The sequence below is a fragment of the Schistocerca serialis genome, chromosome 8, assembly GCF_023864345.2.
Source record: "Schistocerca serialis cubense isolate TAMUIC-IGC-003099 chromosome 8, iqSchSeri2.2, whole genome shotgun sequence".
Lineage (NCBI taxonomy): Eukaryota > Metazoa > Arthropoda > Insecta > Orthoptera > Acrididae > Schistocerca > Schistocerca serialis.
In genome coordinates, this window is record NC_064645.1 from 106,605,736 (window position 1) to 106,612,840 (window position 7,105).

Here is a 7,105-nt window from a genome sequence, read left to right on the forward strand (position 1 = left end):
ACAGACAAGCAACATGACAAGCAATAGAGTTAATGCGGCCGTGAGTGGAAACGTCTATCCGGACTGTCCAAATTTTAAACTGCTATCAGTCCAGAAACGTTGGAATTATGGTGCTACCTTTTGTGATTTGGAAGATATAAATGTTTGAAATCTGTTCCTTCTTTTTGAATTACACTTACATTATTGCCCTGTAATATGATAGTACGGACCACTCGTTCCTTGTAACAAAATACGAAGAAAACGTCCCAAAACAAATTCAGAAATTTTCTTGATAGAGTTTTGTCCCACCCATTATGATCACGCTAACAGGTCAAGATTTTGCGATAATCATACTTTAGTAATATCATTTTGGAGTCAATGCTTTTTTTTATAGCAACAACTGAAGTAAATTCAGGGAAATAACAGTGACGCACGTTTGTTGCTGCTGAAGTGATCTGACAGAGACATGACCAAGACGCTGACGAGCGAAACTGCCGCACACGCTCGAAAAAAATACGTAACGGCGCTCGTGGAAAGATTAGCAGAGGGTGAAGCGATGCTCCTCGAAGAATGACGACCACAGAAAACAATTTTTTGTCAACTTAATGGTTGTTTAGCGATAAAGAAAAGAGATTTACTGCGTAGGCAATAACGTAAAACAGAAGCTAACAGAAACAGTACAAGCTAAAATAAGACGAAAAGTCCGCGTTCGGTTTTTTGCGCTCACCGTCTGCACCTGTTGCAAGGTCGAGGAGGTCGTTCTCACGTGTATGCGACCCTTCGCGAGTGCGTTTTTACGGCGCTCGGATCGTCTGCCACCACAACTTAGTTACGATAAATTAAGATCGCCCCGTTTATTGCTAATTATTCGTGTACGCCGGCGATCCGAACAAAGGCCCGTAAAGCGGGCAGCGTGCAAAGGCAACAGGTGTTCCGTGCCGCCCGGAAGGCGCAGTGCAACGAAAACTCGGACGCCAGCCCGGCTTTTACGAGCTCCGAAGAAGACGACGCTTCCCAGCCGCTGAGGAGCGGGCGACGCCTCGGCGGGTTCGCTTTCGTCCATCTGTGTTATTATCGGGCAAAAACTGCAGGGTCCGGTAATTACTTTTGCTGCCGCGGCTGATGGCCTTGCGGACGGGTTAGTGGTCCTTTAACGAGACGGACGCGACGAGAGCTTCTTCGTAGGTAGTTTAAGGTACCCAGGAACACACACGAAGTACTGAGGACATCCGAATATCTAAGAATTTATATGCCAATAGAAGTCAGAATTTTCCAAGTAATATGAGAGCCCCTTATATGAGGCATGTTTTATAAGTGAGTACCGTTTTGAAATTAAAAAAAAGACGTGCTAAGATATCTCAATAATTTTATTTTTACATGAAAGCCTGTGCCTTAATCTACGCACTGACACCATTACAGTCTGATTCTTCGTTGTTTACGTTCTGTACTGAGTGTTTAAGATGCCTCTGATAATCGTGAGTCCCGCCGACTGTGAAGTACGGCCTGTTATAAGATTTCTTACAAGGGAACCTCCCCATCGCACCCCCCTCAGATTTAGTTATAACTTGGCACAGTGGATAGGCCTTGATAAACTGAACACAGATCAATTGAGAAAACAGGAAGAAGTTGTGTGGAACTGTGAAATAATAAGCAAAATATACAAACTGGTCATCAGTCTTGGCCAGATAGGCAACATAAAGGAGAACGTGAGCTCAGGAGCGCCGTGGTCCCGTGGTAGAGTAAGCAGCTGCAGAAGGAGAGGTCCTTGGTTCAAGTCTTCCCACGAGCGAAAATTTTACATTCTTTATTTTTGCATAGTTATTATCTGTCCGTTCGTTCATTGACGTCTCTGTTCACTGTAATAAGCTTAGTGTCTGTGTTTTGCGACCGCATCGGAACCGAAAACGTTTGATCGCAAGGTCATAGGTCAACCGATTCCTCCACAGGAAAACACATCTGATATATTCTATACGACACTGGTGATGGCATGTTCGTCATATGACAGGAATATGTTGTCGACCCACCTAACTTGTACACTTGGCGAATGGGTAAAAAGATTCTTCTATCTTGCCCGATTTAGGTTTTCTTGTGGATGTGATAATCACTCCCAAAAAAGTGATGAAAACATAAGAGTTTGTCACATAAACTGAAAATAAAAAATTAAAGTTTTCACTCGATGGAAGATTTGAACCAAGGACCTTCTGTTCCGCAGCTGCTCACGTTACGACGAGACCACGGCGCTGCTGCGGTCCCAGTGTCCTTAATGTTACCTATGTTGCCATGAACTACTCAGTTTGTATATTTTGCTTATTTTTTCACAGTTCCACACAACTTCTTCCTGTTTTCTCAATTGATCTGTGTTCAGTTTTTCAAGGTCTATCCACTGAGCCAACTTATAACTAAATCTGAGGGGGGTGCGATGGGGAGGTTCCCTTGTTAGTGCTAAAGGTCTAAAAGTTATCGATATTCATCGTGAGATCTGTGCAGTTTACGGATAAAATATTATGAGTGATGGAATGGTAAGAAAGTGGGTGAGAGCACTTAAAGATGGCCGCACAAATGTGCATGATGAACAACGAAGTGGGCGTCCATCGGTCGTTAATGAAAGTTTGGTGCAGGAAGTGGACAATAAGGTGAGGGAAAACAGACACTTTACGATTTCCTCCATGCCGGATGACTTTCCTAATGTTTCTCGTAGTGTTTTGTCTGGCACTGTGACCGAGCACTTGAATTACCGACAATTGTGCGCGCGATGGGTACCGAAAATGTTGACGGATGTGCACAAAACCAAACGTTTAGACAGTGCAATGACTTCCCTTGAGCGGTACCACAACGACGGTGATGATTTCTTAAGCCAAATTGTTACGGGCGATGAAGCATGGGTGACCTACGTCACATCAGAATCAAAGCAACTGTCCGTGGAAGATGAGCATGGGTATCGTTTTGTTGCAAGACAATGCCCGTCCGCACGTGGCGAATCAGACCAAAGATCTCATCACATATTTTCGATGGGAAACTCTAGATCATCCTCCGTACAGCTCCGATCTTGCGCCCAGTGACTAACTGTTCCTGCACTTGAGGAAACACCTGGGCGGTCAGCATCTTCAAGACAATGACGAAGACGAAGTCAAAACAGTGGTGACGCAGTGGTTAACAAGTCAGGCGGCAGACTTGTATGAGGAGGGTATTCAATAACTCGTACAACGTTATGACAAGTGCTTCCATATTGACGGAAATTATGTAGAAAAGCAGATTAAGGTACAGGCTTTCATGTAAAAATAAAATTATTGAGATATCTTAGCACGTGTTTTTTTTTAAATTTCAAATCGGTACTTACTTAAAAAACACGACTCGTACTTCCTAAACGATTAAAAACACCCAAACAACTATTGGGCAAGTAATAGTACACAAGGCGGATCATACAAGAGAAAAAATATTTCACGCATAGTGACACTTGTTCAGTTACAAACACAGAATTATTTTTCCCATATTAACTGTCCATACCCTGCCAAGTACAGTGTCGACGCGCTAACTGTTTCGTACGAACAATCACCCAGTGTTCTTGGTGAAGTAACTGCAACACTTCTTTTTGCAAAGCCTTAGGGATCAAAACACGTGACTGTCCATTGTCATTTTGAACAAGAATTGCGCCTTTCTGCACAGCGAGGCTATTACGACGTGCAAAGTATCAGCGCACTACAGAGTTATTTACGCTGTGCAAGGAACGAGGCCAAGATGTACGAATTGTACGTTTGCAAAATGTTCAGATCTGAATCAGCTTCCGTGGCCTGTGCAATTTTCCTACAGTTCAGCGGAAAAGATTGAAGCAATTCAGAATCCTGAGCATCGATGTGACAACAAGATGCGGCAGAAGTGTAAGTCTGTGTCAGGGCAAATTGGAAGACGTGAAAGTGCATCCGCATTACAATGTTGAGCCGTCGCGCGATACACAATCTCGTACTGATACTGAGACAACAACAAGGCCAGTCTTTGCAATTTTGGGGCAGTTCGTACAGGAACCGTTTCGTCGGATGAAACAAGGACTGCAAAGGCTTTTGATCCGTTGCTAAGTAGAATTTTCTGCCATAATAGTGGTGGAATTTGCTGGCACGATACACAATAGCCAAAACGTCTTTCTCAATTTGTGAATAGTAAGCTGTGGACAACACTTTTGATGCGAAAGCGATAGGCATGTCTTTATCACCAATTTTGTGCGAAAGCAGTGCACCGATTCCGTAAGAGGAAGTGCCAACTAGCAATACAACTGGTTTGTCAGGATCAAAGTGAACTAAGTATCGATTTATTGGCAGGACACTTAGAAAATGTAGCAGACCTACTAAGGAGACTGCCTAAACTACGCTTGTCCGTCCTCTTTTAGAATACTGCTGTGTGGTGTGGGGTGTCACAGAAATTATACAGGATTTGGGCTGTAAATCATTAAAAGAAAGGCGTTTTTCGTTGCGACGAAATCTTCTCACGAAATTCCAGTCACCAACTTTCTCCTCCGAATGTGAAAATATTTTGTTGACACCGAGCTACATAGGGCGGAACGATCACCACGATAAAATAAGGGAAATCAGAGGTCGTACGGAAAGATATAGGTGTTCATTCTTTTCGCGCGCTATACGAGATTGGAATAATAGAGAATTGTGAAGGTGGTTCAATGAACCCTCTGCCACGCGCTTAAATCTGATTTGCAGAGTATCGATGTAGATGTAGGTGCAATGCATCTTTGAGGTTCTGAAAAGCTACTTGCACTCATGTGTCCAAAGAAAGGGGACATTCTTTCGACGCAAGCGATGCAATGGATCCGCGATTTGTGCGCCATGAACTTTCAGTGTCTCTTCCCCCAGATTCACGGATTCCGAGGACAGCGCGGCCAAAGCAGCCGCCAGAGGTTGTCATCACGACACCCCGGGACGACCCCATGGACACGGAGCCTTCGCCTTCTCCACCTCCTGTTGTCCTATCGATGGAGCTGGATCCACCCACACCGCAGCAGTCGCCGCTTTCATCTGGTTCATGGCATGATTAGGAGCTGAACGCGTAGCCTCCTGGTCGTTTTCCAGGGGACGTTTCCGCCAGAGAGGCTGGCGGGGTACGACTGGAAGCTTGACGTCGCCTGCAGCCACAGCTTCCGGTCCAGACCTGCGCCCACACTCCTGCCTCCCCCGCTTCCCCACCGTTGTCGCGTTCCTTACACGACGACTGACCGTCACTTTGAGGGGTGGTGGGTGGTGTTGGGGGGGAGGGGATATAAGATGAACATCAACAAAAGCAAAACGAGGATAATGCAATGTAGTCGAATTAAGTTGGGTGATGCTGAAGGAACTAGATTAGGAAATGAGACACTTAAAGTAGTAAAGGAGTTTTGCTATTTGGGGAGGAGAATAACTGATGATGGTCAAGTAGAGAGGATATAAAATGTAGACTCGCAATGGCAAGACAACCGTTTCTGAAGAAGAGAAATTTGTTAATATCGAGTATAGATTTAAGGGTAAGGAAGTTGTTTCTGAAAGTATTTGTATGGAGTGTAGCCATGTATGGAAGTGAAACACGCACGGAAATAGTTTGGACAAGAAGAGAATAGAAGCTTTTGAAATGTGGTGATACAGAACAATGTTGAAGATTAGATGGGTAGATCACATAACTAATGAGGAGGTATTGAATAGAATTGGGGAGAAGAGGAGTTCGTGGCACAACTTGACAAGAAGTAGGGACCGGTTGGTAGGACATGTTCTGAGGCATCAAGGGATCACAAATTTAGCATTGGAGGGCAGCGTGGAGGGCCAAAATCGTAGAGGGAGAACATGAGATGAATACACTAAGCAGATTCAGAAGGACGTAGGTTGCAGTAAGTACTGGGAGATGAAGAAGCTTGCACAGGATAGAGTAGCAGAGCTGCATCAAACTAGTCTCAGGACTGAAGACCACAACAACAACAACAACGTTGGGGGGGGGGGGGGGGGGGTGTTGGCGTAACGACAAGCACCCGAACGGAGATCAAGAACGATATAGCAGAGAGGGCTGTGAGACGAAGTCAGCCAATAGCGCGCTGACTAGGACGTCACCACGACAGGGGCGGCATCTACACCAAGAGAATAAAAGCGACACGCCGCCTAGCCGCGGCCGTACTAGTAGACACGCACTACAAGAGAGGCACTAGAAGAGCCGTGGCTTATGATCCATATGAACTTGTGTGATTAACTTGCACAGGCGTTGTATATAGCGAAGAACATTGATTATTTGCATGTCGCCAATTTCTTGCAACCCAAAGTTAAGTATTGTCAATCTACGTTATTGTAATAAAAACTATTAATGTCATTTGTGAGATGCCCTGCTTAAGCCAAAGGACAGGACAGATAGTATAAACTGTGGAAACGGGGCCAAAATAAGAGGCTGTCAGTTACATTCGAACATACAACATTATTATTTGATCAAACATTACAAGAACCCCAAAAAACTTTTTTAAACACACAGCTTTAATCTTCGGGACTTAATTACCGACTAAAAGCCACTTTAATTTAAAAAAAGCTGAAGGCCAATAATCAGCATAATCAGAAATTTAAATGGCAAGCCTTATCTTAAAACAGTTCTTTAGTTAGGCTGAAGTAAACAAGTTAAATTCAAATCGGCTGAAGGCCGAAGACTTAGAACTCCAAAACATTATTTTTTTAAATACCCAAGTCCTTACGTGAAACAGTTCTTTAACTTAGGCTGAAGGCCTTAAGAACAGGCCGGCCGCTGTGGCCAAGCGGTTCTAGGTGCCTCAGTCAGAAACCGCGCCGCCGCTACGGTCGCAGGTTCGAATCCTGCTTTGGGAATGGACGTGTGTGATTTCCTTAGGTTAGATAAGTTTAAGCAGTTCTAAGCTCTAGGGGACTGATGACCTCAGATGTTAAGTCCCATAGTGCTCAGAGCCATTTTTGAACCTTAAGAACAAACAACTGAAACTCAAGCCGGTTGAAGGCCGAAGACTTAAAAAATTCAAAAACAATTTTAAATGCCAAGGGGCTTACGTGAAACACTGCTTTAAACTAGGCTGAAGGCCTTAAGAGTAAAACAACTCTAATTTAAAACACAAAACCGGCTAGAAGCCATACAAGTACCAACAACAAGAAGAAAC